General features: G+C 34.1%; 1 protein-coding gene and 1 long non-coding RNA gene across 2 annotated transcripts in view; one reads left to right on the top strand and one right to left on the bottom strand.

Annotated features, from left to right (window-relative positions):
- LOC138132955 (cell adhesion molecule 2-like) overlaps positions 1-19,703 on the top strand; it is a 199,196-nt gene that overhangs the window by 66,683 nt on the left and 112,810 nt on the right. The gene's annotated exons all lie outside the window — the stretch shown is intronic.
- LOC138133628 (uncharacterized) lies at positions 465-970 on the bottom strand. The gene is made up of 2 exons (XR_011160451.1): positions 836-970; positions 465-786 (listed from the first exon to the last, which is right to left on the bottom strand). It is a non-coding gene; the product is annotated as an uncharacterized lncRNA (long non-coding RNA).

The raw sequence follows: 19,703 nt of genomic DNA, 5'->3' as shown, positions 1-19,703 counted from the left end.
AGGGTGTTAGTAAATGGTTGGGAATAAATTTTAGGGCGAACTCCTTACGAAAAATGTGGCTTAAAACCTAAATAAAGTTTTTCGTTAAAATTAGTAGTTTTCTCAAAAAAAAAATAAAAAAATAAAAATAAACGTATTCTGTCATATCCGTATTTTTTTGAAATACCACGGTTTAATAAATAGTTTAAAGAAAAAATTTAAACGTGGAAAGTTGATTTTTTTAACGTATGTCAAAATTCAAAACTAATGCGATTTTAGGCAGACAAATGAACTAATTAGAGAAATTCTCCAACAGTGGACTACATTTGATTTTTTGAGAAAACTACTCATTTTAACGAAAAACTTTATTTAGGTTTTAAGCCACATTTTTCGTAATGAGTTCACCCTGACATTTATTCCCAACCATTTACTAACACCCTGTATACTATTTTATCTTCAAGCGGATCTCAAAAAAAAATCGAACATGAATTCACTCATTTATTTTTCTTTTTCTGCAGTTACAATCTTCAAATTTTAAGGCACTACTAATTTCTATTTCCCTTGTTATTGGTACTTGAAGTTTCGATAATATTAGTAAGGTCTACACTGCTATCCATTCTATGCGATGTACTTTCTGCAAATTTCCACGTAAACTTTCCCAAAATGATAAACGATTTGTGATTTTTAGTATCCTGAACTTTTACTACGATAGCAGAACCCAAATCTTCGATATCTCTCATTGTCAAATTGGTGATTTCATTGCATCGAAAGCGGTCACACTTCGTGACAAGTAAGACCTCACCTAACCTACAATAATAATTTATAATTCTTCCTCTAGCGAACTCAGAAATTTTACCTATGTAGCCAGAAACTTTGCATCAGGAGCAATCATGTAGAAATCATACACTTTTCGCCCGGGACTGTGGTCGGATTCGATCTATGTACATTGAGTTTGCCGCGATCTGCACAATTATACAATTTTGGAGCCGACCCTCGCCGTGCAGTACACACTTCAGTTGTTCACTAAATACAACAAACGTTATCAAAATGTAAATAGCAAACGATTACAACTTACAACTGTTTACCTATTAACATTGAAGGGCAATCTTGCGCCATTTTTGACATCTGTTTGACAGCTGATCTGACATCCATGAACACGCCTAAAAGTCTCACAATGGGCGGCTCGTCTTTTAATCACAGTCGAATCGGTTAAATATTGCATAATAATTTCGTTATTTCGCTTTTTTAGAGGCTTTATCTTAATGGGGATTATTTATTAATTAAATATTTCGTGTAATTGATGGTTGTAATTGATAAATATACCGTGACAAATACTTCAAATGACCTTACATTTGACCCGGTCGAGCCGCCTGTGGGACACTTCTACTCCTAGGACTTGAAGTACTTCTACTCCGCTCAGAAAAAAATGAAACTTTAACCGTCTCTATGGAGATACATAAAGGCGTGATTTTCGACTACTTGAAGATAAAAATATGTAGGTCAAACCAGAATAACATGACTGGACAGTAAAACTAGAATAATACGACGAAATGAAAAATGCTATTATTAGAGAACACATTGTTTGGTTCTAAAAACTTGCACTTATTTTACAAAATTTATTTATTTTTACAGCGTTTGTTGCAAAGTATACAACAGAAAAATTAAACTGATATTATTGGCCGTTTACTATATCGGCATTGCATGTTTTGGCTAATTTTTGCTAACTTACGTATCAATCCAACTTCTCGTTTAGATTCTATTACAATCGGCTCTAGATTTGTCTGTTTTGAGATTTTGTCTCCTACCAACGTGATAGTTATTTACATTAGAGTGAAGTAGGTGTATTTTACATTCCGACAACTAGGTTTCAGGCACGAGGCGAAGCCGAGATTAGTTGGAGGGATGTAAAATACCTACCGCACGACATTTTTGTATTACACAGTTTTTTCAGCTGACCAAATGTTTTATTTTGCACTTTTGCAGATTTGTATGAAATGACAAATGAAAAACTGACATACAGACCTGCCAACCCAATAGGTTGTATTTTCCCTATTATGATTATTAACCATTTATTAGTCAATAAAAAAAAATTAAAAAAAACATTTAACAGAAAGAGAATACAAGTAAATGTGTTTTTACACTAAATTAAAGTAACTGTAAAAAGAGAAAATGAACTGTGCGTGCTACCACACCCCTCGAGATATTTACAGCATCCGTCAGTAAATCGCAGTTACCTAAACGTAAATTGAGAGGTAATGGTGTGTTTTACAGTTGGGGAGGCCGAAAAACATTTTACAGATTTTAATGTACGAGTATTATAGGAATTACTGTGGTCAAGTGCTTTTGTTTTCGTTAACGTATGGCGTAGCTTCATCCGTAGTCTAATATTTCGTAAAACAAAGAGTGAAGAACGAAAGAGTAGAAGTGGACGAGCAGTGAATTTTAGAAACCGTTGCAAGAGTTATGGAAATAATATAAAATGAACCGAAAACTTCAATTTGTCACTCATCACAACAAATGACGGTATCATCAAAATCGAGTTATGCACTTGAAAAATTTGTCAACTAAAAAGACCAGCTACATTGTAAAAAAGAGAAAACCACCTTGTTTGACCACACGTTTATTTGAACGCTCGTTACTTCCACATTATATATTAAACTAAAGAGAAGTATTAAACGCATTTCTACATTTACCAGATTAAATTTTTAATAATAGAAACATATCATCAGCAGATTTTCTACTCAAAGCTACTAATCTATTCCCTCTTGAGTCTGAATTCTATGAAAGTTTTAACACAAGCGCTCAACTAATCCCAGTTTATTTTTTGCCCAATAAATGTTTTTTAAGTCATGTAATAATACAAGCACGTTTTATTAATACGCTTTATACATGCAACATTTATCGATATTCTTTTAACAGAAATATTATTTATGTCCCAAACAATAAAAGTTTTAACCACAAAAGTTTGAAATTTATACAATATGTAAACGTACAATCTGATCGAACTATAATTTATTGATGACGGATGATTTTATACACAATAACGAAACCAGTAATGTACTCCAATCTCTGCGGTCATGTTCTCGTTATCTGAAAATGATTTAAGTCCATTTGCCGAAACCGCTACTATTGATTTTAAATATTCTGATTTGAACTTCATCGTTCACGATTGATATACTAAGACAGGCGCCTGTAACGCGTGAGTGGTATTAGTTACGTGATGGGGTGAATCGATATAAAAATTCTTCTGGTGCTTGGTTTTGTTATCTCCAAAATGTCTGACAAATTAAAGTTGAGTAATGTCATTACGTTCCTACAGCATATAATGTTAAGTTCATGTCAATAACCCTATCGATCCAATTGATTTATATTTTTCTGGCGCATAACTTTTGACAAAACGAGTGAGGAGCGTGCAATATCCTCACAAGTAATTATTTGGGGCTTCACTATTGAATCAAATGCAGTTGGTGACTTGTCAAAGATTTTTACATAAAATGGGTGCATTTCATTGTGCGGGAATTGAGAATTTAACAAGTTGTACTAAAAAGGCGAAGAAACTTTGTAGCGATAAAAACGATATCACACCCGATGTCTGCATTTAATAGTAAATCAATTTTGAAAAGGGTCAGAATTTATATACAACTGATAAGAAATACTTTGGAAGCGAAGTCGGTGAAATCGCACATTTTACTCGGAAAGTATGTATTTATTATCAGTCCATCAGAAGTTTTTGTGCCAACTATAAATTTGTATCTTGTCGACATTTAGTTTGGAGTAAAATAAGAACGCGAAGTAATCAAGGTGTTTATTTTGTGTCGGTCGTTGTTCTGCTTGTTTTTACTTTCCGCAAAATAACATGTTTATTCGAAACGTGGAAACTGGATTTTATGTGGTGTTTTATTCCACTCTTTAAATACTGGAAATCCAGAACACATCGAACCGAATTATCAACAAACTGGTGATTCACTGCACTCGCCGATTTCGACCAGATGTCCCGACTACAAGGGGGATCCAAATAAATTTGGGCCACACTTTAAATGATCGATTATGTGGAGTTTTGTGCTCTTGGACAAAATCTTAACGAGATTGTGACGTTGGCGCCGGTTCCTGGACCTGGCCATACAATCCCGAGTTGGGTCAAGACGTGGAAACTCGGGACGCAACCACTGAGGGCTAACTCCAAATGTAATCATCCCGTTTGCGTATGTGGAAGCTTGAGATTAACTAAACTGAATCTTGCGGAGTTGTTTGCTTATGCAAATGAAGAGGTCATAATAGACTTAGCAAAACTTACGAATTATATGAATGTGTTCTTTGCTCCGTCTCTGCGACCCTTCAATTTAGATTCATTCAAAATACTTCGTGTTTAAATCAAGTGGAGCATATTTATAGGTTGAATTGAAGGGTCGCCGGCCAAAGAACGATCGCTTTTAATTCAGTTAATGAACTTCCATTTAATTATTTTCGTTTCGTGGCCTGTTATGTGTTTGTTAAAAAAATAAACGGATCTGAAAAACACATAAAGAAATTATTTGGCTTGAAAATTTTAATCCATTAAAAAATCGAACATTTGTAATTCGTTTCGCCAACTGTAAGCTTTTTAACCTTAATTAAACAAACTGCCGGTGTGAAATTAAGCTGTCAGCTTTATGAGATTATTGGATAGTTCATTAATGGAATGACTGATTCTATAACCACCTGAAATAGTATTATGTCTTTTACACGTAGGACGTTCCGGTGCATAATTACTTCAATTAATGCTATAATAGCCGCAGAAATGTTCGCCGGTTTTTGCGTTTTGCATACATGTCGGTGCATGTCGCCCACCAGCTAGTTCGGTTCTGCATCGGTGAAGCTGAACGGTGTTTCTCTGATGGACCGTGAACCCTGTCACAACGACACCACATCCGATTTACCATTGAAATTAAAAGGAAATAGGTACATTCGAAACATTTTGTTACCGCACTATGTGGACAAGATTACGAAACTTGACACAGAAAAGAGTTTAAGCAGACAATTGAGTTGTTGCGATTTTTAAAAGCAATCGGAGAGAGTGTTGTAAGGATCAGTAAGACATAAGTCGAGGGTCAGGGAGAAATTGGTAAAAGGAAATTTTCGAAACGATTCTGGGATGATTGTTGCTTACAATTACAGGAAACGTCCGTAAACTAAAACTTTTTTTCAAGGTTAACATCAACACTGTTGCTTTAAAACTGACGTTTGTTTGACACTTTACCGAAAAATCTGTGCGTACCAGTGGCGTCGCGTTTGGCAATAAATCTGGTAAATTACCCATTCTTACGAATGTAAAATGTTATACAATTATAATCCAGACCACAAATTGTCTACGCCCGTGTATTGAACACTTATTTGCATAGGATTCCGCTACGACATGACAGATAATTTGCAACGCCTGCTCAGATTCTAAATTCACCGGCACAATTGGGATAGTTACGCAAGATGGATATGTTTATGTAGACATTTAAGTGTATAAAATTACCAAATATCTGACCTGATTCTATCAACTCGAATTTGTACTTGCTAATGATAACACAGTACTGCAAAATTTGATTTATAAAAACCTGTTTTGGTTTTAATAAGATTAAGTCTTTTTTAGGATGCTAATTGCAGATATGAACTTAATTTTTCTTTATCACGTAAGTGTTTTGGAAAAAAAATGTTAAAATACGACATACCTACGACTAAATAAATTTTGATTTAAAATCGGCAATAATCGTAAGAAAATTAATAAGGTATACTTTTGCACAAACCCGTTATATTTCTTTGTTGTTTTTTGAACATTAAGATAAATTTTGTCGACATTTCAAATTTTTTTGTAATATTTGTTTCGATAAAGTTTCTTTGTACAAATACCATCGACAATAAAACTATAAAAACTGAATTTAAAATTGCAGCAAACATTTTTTTAGTCAAAAAACTTGAGTAGTGTGGATAGATGCAAAATTTTTGTTCTAGCTCAGTTTTATCGTCCAAAAAGTCTACTCTCTGCTTCTACCAGATTCAAATAAACGCCAAAAAAATTATTTTTTTCTTGAAAACTGGACGCGCTGGAATTTTTTAAATATTTTTTTGTACTCATAGCCTTGAAAGCAACGCTTCCAACATCCAACGCTCGCTCCGAAACGAGTGCTTCCCGGTTGACTCGAATGTAAAAATTGCAAAAAACACTGGCCCTTTGAGGCATTCAAAAAAAAATCTGTGTTGATAATAATAAAATTTAGTTCATAAAATACAACTTCCCTGGGTTTTCCTCCATTAAAAAATTACGGAAAGATTTATAATCGTTGAAAATTGTTCCTACAAAATTCACAAATTATTGCAAAAATTGAAATATCAAGTGAAAAGTGAAGCAATTGTTTCCAATAACCAAAGATCACTGCCTACTTGGTTTTATGTTCATTTATGTTTAATGTATTAAAACAAAAAATTTTAATTTAATTTTCGTACAAAAAATATTGTACGAACCACTTGCGTGAAGACATCTTCCGTTCATTCGCGCATTAATTAAACGCACTCGCTCGTGCTTTAAAAAATGCGCTCATGCGGGAACATCGTCTTCCAGCACTTGGTTCGTAAATAACTATTGCCGTCATCAGCATCCAAAAGTCCATCATATTTACTTTTTGATTTTGAGACAGGTTTTTCATTGTTGACCGGTGTAATCTTTTCATCTGAACTACCCCTAGTCAGCAATTGTGAAAAAATCGATTAAAATATACGTTACAACTTGAACACAATAAAATCATTGATTTGTATTTTTTGTGTTTTCATTAACTTATGTTTATTCCTGCACTATTGTCAATATTTTGATAGACTCACTTAATGTAGTTAATTACTTGAACACAGGTACTAATGAATGTTATTGCCTCACCATTATGTATTACGTAATACTGATCATAGAGCTGACAGGAATATCCTATTCATCCTGTGTAAATTGGAAGGTACATACAACGCTTCCATCTTCCCCACGGTGGTCATGCAAATTAGAGATATTAATATTTAATATAATGCGTTTATGTTGTAAGCATCGTTGCCGTGCATATTAATATAAACAAATTTAACTCCCAAAAACAATGATTTATTCATCGGTTCAATAATTGAATATCGTTTTTTATGAACCCTTTATATTTATTTTACATAGGTACTTAAATTGACAATTTCAAATTGAGGGCGACAGCGTTTTCGAATTTAAAGCTCCATTGTAACTTCGTATTCATGTGTGTTAAATGGGAATTTTGTAGATTAAATTTCAAGTGGACATTAATAGGAAAAAAATTAAATTGCATTAAAATCTGATTTGTTTGAGCGCACAGCAAAATATAAATTAATTTTCGTTTAATGCTATTTTCCTGTCATTTAACTTTGGCCGATTATTTTATTTGAATATTTATCTCTACAAATTTGTAATTAACTTGAATAAACTTCCAGTGAAAGTCAATTGATTTGTCAATCTGATTGCCAGTCAAGTGAAAGGTTTTGGCCATGATTTGTAACTTTAACTAGCTTAAATATAAGATGCTTCACTTTAGCTGATTTTGTTATTTAATAAATGTCCGATGATTTAATGTTTCAATAATTTGTCAAGATTTATTTAATACTTTACTTTTGACTCATTTGATGCTGCTAAAGTTGTATCGGGTGTTCATTTAAATTTCACGTGAACAACGCAAAAAGTGAGGTTAGATTTAAACAGCTGATCCGTGATCCGTAATCCGTGGTGCATTCACAATCGACTCTTCAACGCCAACTTGAACGGGATTTTTAAATGAACACCCGATAGATGAGTGACGGTCTAAGGCTCTTTTACTTGAGAAAGTGAAAAAATAAAATAATATTGTTTGTTATTAATTTTGGCTTTATTCTGTTTTTGTAATGAACAAAGTTAAACATGGTTCAAAATATTTTCTGGAAGTGACAACGCCTTGTAAAAAAAGACTGGTTCAGGTTCAAGTTACACAAATTACCAAATATGTTCTGCTGATTTGCAAATAAATACATTAAAATTTTGCGGCTTTCATGTAATTTACATGGACTTTGCGAAATTTGCATAGTTTTAAGCTTGAAAAAACTGTGGTCATAAAATATTTTTGTGTGCACAAAGTTTGAAATGGTGCTAAATAATTCACGAGATCCTTTTTTTGTGTCCAAAACCAACGCAACACCTTGTCGAAATATATCTACTGTCGTGACAACATAAACATTAGATTGTTATGAATGTTGTTTGTTTCTTCATGACACGAATGGTCAGATTAGTGTGTTATCAATACAAATAGAGCGACATACTTTATTAAATCAAATTAATCAAATCATGTTTTAAACCCACAACAATTAGTGTTACATTTCGTGGATTGAGAACTTACAAAAACACAGCGTGAAAAAGTTACTTTGAATTGGGGTTGTATAAACTTGAACGTCCAATATATTACACAACTGACGTGGACCGTTCTTGATGACACATCTGTGGATGTTGCTGAATCACAAGTTGTCACCCTTACTTTTTATTTGACGTGTCATTATGTTTTTCCGAGTCATAAGCTCCATGAATATTTAATAAAATCCTAAACATACACAAACGGTCATCATTAAACGGTCGTCTTGGGACTACAACCCGGAGCCTGTGGTTTTTCAAATTAAATTACCACAAACTGGTACAATAAATCGGTTACTGAAGGACAGATCCCGTCAAATATATCCCAAGATTGCGATTATTTGTATTATCGTGTTTACCTAGAACTTGTAATTGTTTTAACGATACAATTATCATTTATTTAGAGAGTCTGGTTAAATAAATTCGGTGGGTTTATTTTCGTGCGCTATTTTTACAATTACTTTCCACTAAGTTCTGCATAAAACGAGCTTCGCGTTTTTTCGGGAAGCTCTTCATGTAGCGTCAAATCGAAGAGAATCTAACGATCGTTAGTCCCTAGACGATATCACGCGATCCCTCTCTCTGATAAACTTCCACACATTATTTAATACACTGATGTCATTTATCGTTATCGGTCGTTATAAAGTTTCGGGGGCATACTGCAACACTTGTAATTAAATTCGAGTGAATTCTTTCATAATTAATAATAATAATCGGTCGGATTTTAATTATCTTCGATCTAGCAATTTATCAGAAATAAATACAAATTGTTTCGGTTTTATGTGAAAGGGTCTGTTTTGGAGATTTATCAATTTCTAAAGTGAGCCAGTCTCCTCAACTCTTCCCAATCCATTCGGGCACGCTTAACCGATCAGAATTATTAATGAACCGTAACGCAATCGAAAATAATTTCAGTTTGTCTTTTCGCAATGCTTTTTCTCTCGCTAATTAAATCCACGTCTTGCAGGTTAATTCGCTCCGGTGGATATCGATGCTGCATCTTCCCATTTTGATCTGCCGTTTTTCCCTTGTCGAAATAAATGTCGTTCGCATAAGGTCTGAAACGCCGCAGAAACTAACCGTCTGTATCGTCGTAAAAGTAGCGTCGATGTGGACGTGCCCTAATCTATGTCCTGTACCTATCTTTCTTGTCAATTACTTTGGCAACGTCCAACAACGGTTGTTTGTCTTCGGCCCGAACCATAGCTCCTAACAGACGTTACAAATTTCGTGTCAAAAGTAGTTTGCTTTTTTGTCGGCTTGGAACGGGATAAAAAATTTACTGGATTCATTTATGGGTTATGGTCCGTTGAAGATTTCCGAGTTTCGCTACACTGCACGCTTTCCTGCTTGTCACTGTATTGAATCACTGAATATCGGAAACAAGTGCAAATGTTTGGCTTATTGGTTCTTTAAGTCGGTTACAATAAAAGTGAGGCTCTTGGGAAATACCGTCGAAGATATTGTAATGCAAGAAACTGTGGAGTTCATTTGTTATGGAGTAGTGCTGTTCGAAATCAGGTGATTATGAGTTCATTAGGGGTGGAGGCTCGATTATCATTATAATAACGGGTTTAGTTCAAGCCAAGGTATTGAGGATATTATCTCGGTGAAATATGGTAGGTGCAGTTCATGTATATAAGAAATTGTGAAATTGTACCTATTCCGCATACAAAAGCTTGCCTACTGTGCTCACAAACTTATTGCCGACCATCTTTTGTATGCTAAATCTTTGAAAATATGTCTTTCAAATTTTATTTTTTTATATGCATAATTTTTAATTAACATAGCATAATAACAATTTATAAGAATTATAAATTGTACGAGAGATTTTATATTTTAGTCAATTTTAAATATATTTGGTGTAATTAAACACCTGAAAATGATACAGCAGTTAAAAAATATTGGTTTAAATGAGATTTTTGATAAATTAATAATCGATGATTTGTAAACACAAATTCATAACACCTAAAGGTATTAATTTTATGTTGTAAAAACTGCATCAAAATTTACGGAATAATAATTGAAATATAATTTTGTGGTGAATGGAATGTGTTATTAGTACGATCTAGAAAAATTGTATTTTTTTTTATACATGTATACTGTGTCCATCAGAATGAGTACAAATGGTAGGAGCATAAGGAAAGTAAATTGTTTTTTTTTTATTATACTCTGATGAAGATTCATTTTATCTTAGGGTGGAGAGGATAACACAATAAACATTTATTGCCAGTTGCAAATCATCAGTTTGGTTAAAATTAAAAAACTTGGTCTGGCACACTGAGGGTGAGTACAAAAATTAAATACCACTATAAACGGCAAAAGTTGTATTTGTTAAAAATTAGAATTAGAATTGTTATCTGTTTCGGTGATTTATTTTAGGCACAAGTTATGCACAATTAATAGAATAGTGGAGTTTGTTATGTTATATGATTAACTAATTAATCGCATAAAAATCTAACGTTTTTGGTAATGATGCTACTTGGGACAATGTTGTTCTACCGGGATATCAACAATTGCTTAGATAAGGGGCGGATATGACTTTGACAGTGTCAGGTTTTTCGCATCTTTGCTAACTCAGCTAATAAACGTCAAACAACTGTCAACGTTAATCAAATTTTAACGCAAAAACGGTTTTTACTTCAGAACGTAAAAAATTCATCATTGAATCTTACTTGGTGTTTTCAATAACGTAGAATGGACATTCAGGGCCGAGTTCCAAATTTAAAATGAAACAACAATAAATTTAGGCCGGCCTGTCATTGAGTTGACATCAAAATGTGAAGCTGGCATTATGTTCAACTAACCCCATTTTCGATTTTTGTCATTCTTGTCATCGTGACAGCGATACTCAAAATTAAAATTGGGAAAAGAAGCGTGCACCAGAGAGAAGTGCTACTACAAATCAGTTATGCTAGTGCGTCATGATCTGTAAGTTACGAAAAAGGCGAAGGAAACGCCAAACAGCTTGAAAACCTTCAGTTTGACAAACTGACACATCAGTCATAATGACAATAAATGGTCGCTTGCATTGACTTTTTTGAAATGTCAGAAATTTGCGGGCCTAAATTTATTGTCCGCCATAGTACATATATGCAACCAAAAATACAGAACATCTGACGTCTGAACCTCAAGTAGATTTGGACATACGTCCAAAACCTCTAAGGCTTCTTTGATTTAAATAATTGTTGATCGCACGGTAAAATAGATACTCCTAATGTCGCGACACATGTAATAAACTGTTTTTTTACCATCTTTAATTGGGAAAGATTACTATTTAAAATAGTAAAAATACGTAAAGTAATTTCAAAATTGTCAAGCTGGTATTCTTGTAGGTGTCTTTGATGACATAATTTCATCTGTTGCTGTAGTTTTAGATTTTTTCAAGTCACTTTTTTTTGTTACACTGATAAATTGTAGCTTCAGTGAAAATCGAATTTTATTTTTAGACTAGCTTTTACCCGCGGCTTCGCTCGCAAATTTCAGAATGTTTTAAAATTATCTTTCTACTTTCATGTATTGTGATAAACGCAGTAATTTCAATATGAAGTTTGTCTTTTTACGAAGAATAATTAAAACTTTACTGTAGACTACTTTTTTCTTCGACTATATAAACAAAAAGATCAATACGATAAGAAACTAACACTATGATCACTTACCAATTCATGAAAATACGCCAATATAACAATTTTATTTTCAGTTGTAACCTTATTTAGATCCTCCTATTGTTTGATTGTTTCGTTTGATTTCAGATACCTGCCTTTTGATTTTTCCGCTATTAAGCTCTTTGAAGCTTGTTCTGCTTCATTTAATACATCTTCCGGTAAAACAAAATCATTCAAACACATTTTGCGAAATTGCTACCTTTATAAACAACAAAATGTAACTATGACACCTGAACATATCATGCAAACGCGATTTCCAACTCGAAAAAACTGTTTTTGTGCTTAACAGGCTTAAAAATGATAATAGGGGTTGCTTTTTGTGGGTGTCAAGCGGCGAAGGTGACGATATACTCAGAGGATGAAATAGGGGTGAAGCGGCGAAGGTGAGGGTATTTCCAACTCGAAAAAACTGTCTTTTTTTCTTAACAGGGTTGAAAATGGTGGTAGGGGTTGGTTTTTGTAAAATTAAAGTAGACAGTAATTTTCTTCTTGCTTTGAAGATCAAGTGTACAAAATTTCATCAAGATCGGAGTAAAACTGTAGATTTGCATACAAAATATACAAACAAACAGACATTCAGTTTCATATATATATAGATAATGACTTATCTGTACCAGATGTAACTTGCTTCGTGAGGATTACCTTCGTGTCTTTTCTTTACATATTTGGTCAACAATATAAGTCAGGTTTAATCAGATTAAACTGTGTTGTTACTTATATTTAGCTATCGGGTGTTCATTTAAATTTCTCCTCAAAGTAGGCGTTGAAGAGTCGATTGTGAACGCACCACGGATAGCAGCTGTTTAAATCTAACCTCACTTTTTGAGTTGTATTTTTACGAGACTGTCGAGTGGTGTGTTCACAATCGACCATTCAACACCAACTTTGAGGAGAAATTTAAATGAACACCCGATATAATGAATAAACAAATAAAGAACATTTAAATTCATGGACAGATTCTGTTAGTTTACTTTTGACATAATTAAACCATGGTATATGTGTCCCAGAACTGCCGTACATTCCGTTAACTGCAAATGTAAATATTTATTCTGAAATGGATTCTGCAAGAAAAATTGTTTAAATCCTTTTGTTTTTAAGTTACAACGATTTTAATTTAACAAATCATCGCAGACAAATATGAATTCAATCCATGCGTTTCCTAGGGAACAATAGCTCACGGTAGATTTATCTGTAATCTTTCTGTTGTGATTGGCTAACTTAAAATTGCTGTAGTTTAAAAACTATCAGGTTAAACAAAAAAATTCTAGTGAAATCGCAGAAAGACCGGACCACGTGGTTAACGGGATGTACGCCAGTTCTGGGACACTCAGTATATAGGATTATTGCTGTACTTTTCTCTTACTGCTACATATTTTTTTGAATTTCTAATTTGATGCAACAATGGAAAAATGATATTTATTTCGAAATGACACCACGTGTGTGTCTAAAAGTAAGTCAGAAAAAAATAGAATAAACGATTTATTTTCGAGATGGTTGATGAGGGTGAACAGAAAAATTCTGTAATTTTGCTTGAACAAGTCAACAAGATGTTGTTATACGATCCGTAGTTATTTACAGTGGAAAAAACATACGTGATTTGTTCGGGGTGTATTATAACAAAATGGTAAAGAATTCCTAGAACCTGATCTGATCATAAAAATAGATAGAAAAAACCCCAACGCAGCGTTGACGTGCGAAGGACAATCCCTCGTGAACAAAATCGGGATAGTTTAAATATTTAATATCAATAATAAAAGTTTTTTAATTTTTTGTTTCTCTCCTGGGAGAAAAGTACAGTTTCGCAATTTTATTATTTTGTGAAAAGTTAACTGAATAAATTTTAGTTATCAACTTATCAAATTAGTAATTTGAAAAGTTTCAGAATGAATTACTGAGTTAAAAACGTTCAACTAGTTCGTGTAGAAAATATTTATGAGTTGGCGATTTGAAACCGGTTAATATCCAAAAATTGGTATTTAATAGAAACGAATGAAATGTTGGAGGGATGAGGTGAGTAAGTTTTGCAGCACAACGGGCAGCTACTCAGGGATGAAGCGTAATAAATTCAATAGACAGCAAATCTTTTTTACTTATGACAGCAGAAAAAAAATCCGCATCTTGAAAATTTTTTCCGCCGTCAAAGTTTCCCGGCGAGTTTCCGATAACTCCGGCGATGTATTTTAGTTTTATAATGTATACTTTCTCAAATTTCCCGATTCCGAAGAGGCTTCACCGATCAGGTGTAGGCAGATGTCGAACATCGCGGGCTTCATTTTATAATTAGAAATTTAAAACCGGCGCAGCAGCAGCAGTAGTAGTTTGGCACGCATGGGTGGCTGGACAATATTCCGGGGTAATTGTTTCGACATTTTAATCCGGGGGCGGTCGGAGCGATCCGAGGGATAAAAAAGGGTGGTCGTTGTGAGTGACTGAGAGTGTGGGTGTTCTGAGGCAAATAATAGACCTCGTAGAATGACAAATTCATGATAGTAACCGAGCACATTCTGTAGTACTTAGTGGTGACAGATCACCTTATGCGTCTAACAGGGCTTCTACATAACCGCGTAGCCGCACATAGATCTGTCAAGCGTCTCTGTGGTATTCACCCCGACGCACCCCGTGCAGACGTCGAGTCGCCCGGGAGGTATTTATTTCATCCCTCTGTTTACTTTAGACGCATGCTAAAGTCATCAACGCACAGGCGATGAACGAAAACACTTCCCACGTGTAAACTTATGATTAAGTTGTAAAATTTAACCAAGAAGTAAACACGATTCAAGAGCGTCGCGGTCTATCACGGAGGAAACGAATCGCGAATCCTGTCTCAAAGTAATTAATTTTCGCTACTGCGAACTAATATTTGTTCGCCGGAATCTGACGGAATCACCGAATTTTATAAATAAATAACCAGTTTAACCTTCGTGATTATACTTTCCCCCGGGAATATGTAAATAATCATGCTTTCTCCTGTTTACAAGGACCATTAATTTATAGGGACAGAGAAAATTAATTTAAATTGTCTCCGATCTGAAACAAAAGCGATAATTTTCCCTCAAACTTTCGTTTGTGAACGCGAAATAAAATTATCTCCGCAATAAATTAGGAGACGGTTGGGAAAATTATCACCGAGACCGAGCCCAACTATTCTGAATTCCGCTACAACGTCTGAATTTTGCAATTAGATATTACAATAAATTCGGATATAATTAGATCAAAACCTGAAGATGGTATAATGGCAAAACAGAACGCCTCCGAATTAATCATGACACAATACGCAGAATTTCTCTTACTACGTTCACAATTAACAGAGCAAAGCAATGCATCTCTTGGATTTATTAGCCGCTGCGAGCAAAATTGAATAAAGAGAGTCGGGATAATTAGTGACTTCTGTGTGGGAGAAGGACCTTTCGGAATGTATAATTAGAACATGGCCTATAAATTATGTAAAGGAACAGAGGAATTACAATCGGTACATGTACAGAATTCTGTCAGTCACGGGGAAAAGGAGCTTATACTTGAAGGAGACAAGTTGTTGCGAGAAATTATTCGCTCTTGGGCGGCTTACAGTTTAATTCGACTGGCGCGACGTCACTTACATCCAGCATGGGTTTTAAATAAATTGAAAACGATTTCAACCCTCCGGGAAACTAATTTCACTTCAATTATTAGGAATGTTGCCTCTATTATCGGCGTCCAATCACTGTGTTTACACATTATTATCTCTTGTTTCGCTCTTTACTGATTTTAAGACTGATCACCCACCGACCACCTTATCTCCGAAGAAAAATCGCCGAAAAACTTTCATATCTCATGTTGAGCACGCAATCTCACCAAGTCAAACTTCAACTTCGCTGACTCTTTCATAATTTCACTTCTGCTTCCGTACTGACGATCTGTCACTTCGCACTAAAATTAAATAAAATACCAAAGCAGCTATATGAAAAATTGTACTACCGGAGGAAAATTCTTTAGCAAAATGTACACCCACACGCACAAAATGTCACTCGCAGATTGATTTCTGGAAGATGGAACATTTTAAATTTTAATAGTTTATGCGAAGTCCCAAATTACATTTTACTCGAACTGATCTCGGATCTTAAAAGAAAACATAATACTTAAGCCACATAATTAGGAACACCGTAGTTGTTCGAAAACTGTCGCTAAAACTTTACAGTACGTGGTAAAATACAGAGTGATCAACAAGAATCCAAATCAAGAGTGCTACCTCATCTTTTGTTTTATCGAAACGTATTTCTAACATGGATCATACACTTTTATTTACTTGCTGTGCATACTCGTTTTGTTGGTTGCCTACCTCTCAAAAATCTATTATTAATTGCCTTTATACATTTTTTGTAATTTATGAATAATGGATTTAAAAGAAAGTTATAATTAATTATTATTTTTATTGATAAAGGAAGAAACACACAGTTACAGAAAATTTCTTCATAAGGCACAATCTTTAGTTACAACATTTTAAAAATAATTATTTTTCACAATTCTTTGTTTTGTTGTTTTCTGTAAGAACAGGGCAAAAGTTATTATTCTCTAATTTTTGGATAATTGAGAACTTACTCGTATCTTTTCTAGCAGTGTTTAAAACATTTAAATTACTCCAAGGTCAAAAAATAAGTTTTCACAAAAACTGCTCAAAATGTTCTCCATTGTGGTCCAGACAGAATTAAACTCGCCTCTCATAATTTCAAAAACCCTTATGTTTAGGGTAACGTGTGGGTTTTATTTCTTGCAACACACAAAGGCAAACAAATTAATATCCTTCTTAAAAATTTTCTGATAAGTGCCATAACACAATTTAACTTGTTGTCTTAAACGTCTTATGGAAGTTGAGGGATGTTCTTGATAATTTATTGAACATTTTGCACCATTTCTAAAATTTAAACTAAGGACTGACCTGACTTCTTCTTAATGATGGATTATGATTTGCTAAAATTAGGCACATTGATAAATTTGTTGATAACCAATACCATCAGGTTCAGACATCTGGCTTGAAATTCTTCGGTGTAAGGAGGTACAAAGTAAGGCCAGTCTTCATTTTCTTGTTTCACCCTCTTTCGAAAATAATCCAATAAAAATGCCTTCTCTTTAATGGTAAAACCCATTTTACAACTTATTCTGGGATAATTATTGCTTACAACTTCAATAAACGTCTGTAAACTTTGCCGAAATCGAAGATTTGTTTTCTAGGTTAAATCACTTAAATTGTCAACAACAATAACCTTGAATTTTGTAATGTGACATTTCAACGAAGCATCTCCGTACCAGTGGCGTCGCGTTTGGCAATAAAGATGATAATTTACTTACTCTTACAAATGTAAAATGTTGCTCTTGTTAATCTTCTAAATTGTTTCCCTTATCTTATAATAATAATAAAATGCACAATTATAATTCCAATGTCTAAAATTCATAAGGTATCATTTTTTATTAAGTAGCGTTTGAGACCATAAATTGTCTACGCCCTTGTTTTGCCCGCTTATTGCGCTTATGTGCATATGATTTTGCTACGACGTGACCGATAATTTGCAACGCTTGCTCTGATTTGGATTCTTGTTGATCACTCTGTATGCTATACTGAATAATTAATAATTTAAAAAAATCCTGTTTTCCTTCTTGTACAAGGCTTTTGAAACGCTCGTTTTATTTTTTTTTTTTTTAAATTTACATTTGGCAATATCGATTTACCTTAGAATTTGCAATGTCAAAATTTAATCAAGTTATAAGACAATTTTTTTTTTACTTCTGTAAAATCATACAGACGCATAAAAAACCATTTGATTACGATTTCGCATTGATATTGATACGGTAAATTGCTGTGTAACATTTTTTGGCGATAGTTTTGGAACAGCCTCTATATTTTTTTTTTATATACCACTACTTATTTAAGAAAACTTATCTAATAATATTTAAGGATTCTTATTAAGTAGCAAAAATGAATCAATCACCAATGGCAATTTCCAGTGGTCAATTACATTAATTCTAAAGTGAATCACTTTGAAGTTCTTAATGTTTGCTCAGAAACTTGGAGCTTTGGCAGTGAGACGTTTTCCTAGATTCGGTAAATGTTTTATGACATACACGTTTGGGTTACTTGTTGGTCAGTTCATTACCTCAATTCCAACCTCATCAAATTTAAAATCTTGCTACTTCAATCATTTGTAAAAATAGCGGAAGACGATGTTTGTAGCATCTATTCTTTATCTTGGCGAGTGGTCTTTGGGAAATTTTCAGCCGTCAAGTTGAATTTAGGGATTTTTGAAAGTTCCAATGGAAAAACGCGTTGGTAGTTGTTAAAAAAATATTCAAATGTTACAATAATGTACTTACAGAGACGCCGCAAAGGCTTTCTATTTATTATTTTCCAAGTTAAATTGCTCATGAAGTCATAATTCACATGCACCGAGACATAACCTCAAACGTGTCATGTTCACATCGCATCGTTTTCTAAAAATGTAATTACTTGCTTGAGAATTTCAAAATGTTCTAGACCGGCCACACACTTTTCGGTCAAATTAGGTCCGGTTTATGGTTTATTAATCCGGTTAATTTCTCAAACCCAAACTTCTTTGCAATCATAGTTTGCAATACATATTGCCCGGCACGGGCATAATGTTCGGTCGGATTGAGCGACGAGCGACGAGGAACGCCGATAATTTTCAGAGCGGTGAACGGTTAAATTTAAGAATCGGTGTGTACGGCTTATATAATATTTACATTTCGCGACATAAGACTGCGAGATTTAGACATGCACATGAATGCTTGACGAAGATTCTGAATGTGAATGACAGCGATGACAGTTAATATTTGATGTACACCACACAAAAATTTGGTGGAAAAAGTAAAACTTACAAAGCTACCCATGGCTATAGTATAGGTATGTTTGTGAAATTAGTAACCACATTCTGAATAACTTGCTACCAATACGCATGCAATAATGAAGCACATGATTAATACTTAGGAAAAATAAGAAGTTATAAAGTAAAATTTAGTTACTACCACTATCAGTACATAATGTCAAAGTTTATAACATTCTTTGGGATATCGTGATGACACTCTTTACCACTCTTGTATGGTAAAGGACAAGCTAAAATTTTCGTACTTTCATTGCTGGCATCAAAGTTGTAAAAGCGGTAATCTCAATGTCTGAGGAAATATTTTCTTCGTTTGTATCATCTGTTTTTTCGCAGTGGTTACAGAACTGTGACCGACATAAAAATGTCTCTTGCTTACCAGTGTGATTTGTAGAATATTATTAACGCATAGTAGAATATTCGTAACACAGCTTCATATTATGATACTGGAATATAGGTGTTGGATTTTCTCATGGGCTATGAGTCATATCTGCGCAAACGACGAATATCGGTCTCAAGTAGGCGCTGCAAACCGACCGGAAAACATCGTCATTCCTTACGTTAGTGTCGTCTATTTGTATGTAAAGTAGTCGACGTTTTCAGTTTTCATTTACAGATTCTTCACTGGTTTGTCGCCCCGCCTTCGCGCAGATATTTCCAAGGTCACAGCCCATGAGAGAGTCCAATTCCTCTACCGTAGTATGATACGTTGTGCTACTTATTTCACAGAATAGTGGTATTTGTTTGATGTTTAGCTCAAAATAAGAAACTAATGTAAATACAAGGGGTAAATTTTCCAGACCG

The sequence above is a fragment of the Tenebrio molitor genome, chromosome 6, assembly GCF_963966145.1.
Source record: "Tenebrio molitor chromosome 6, icTenMoli1.1, whole genome shotgun sequence".
NCBI classification, from domain to species: domain Eukaryota; kingdom Metazoa; phylum Arthropoda; class Insecta; order Coleoptera; family Tenebrionidae; genus Tenebrio; species Tenebrio molitor.
The sequence above is the reverse complement of the archived record's forward strand: the minus strand, read 5'-3'. Positions and strand labels throughout refer to the sequence as shown.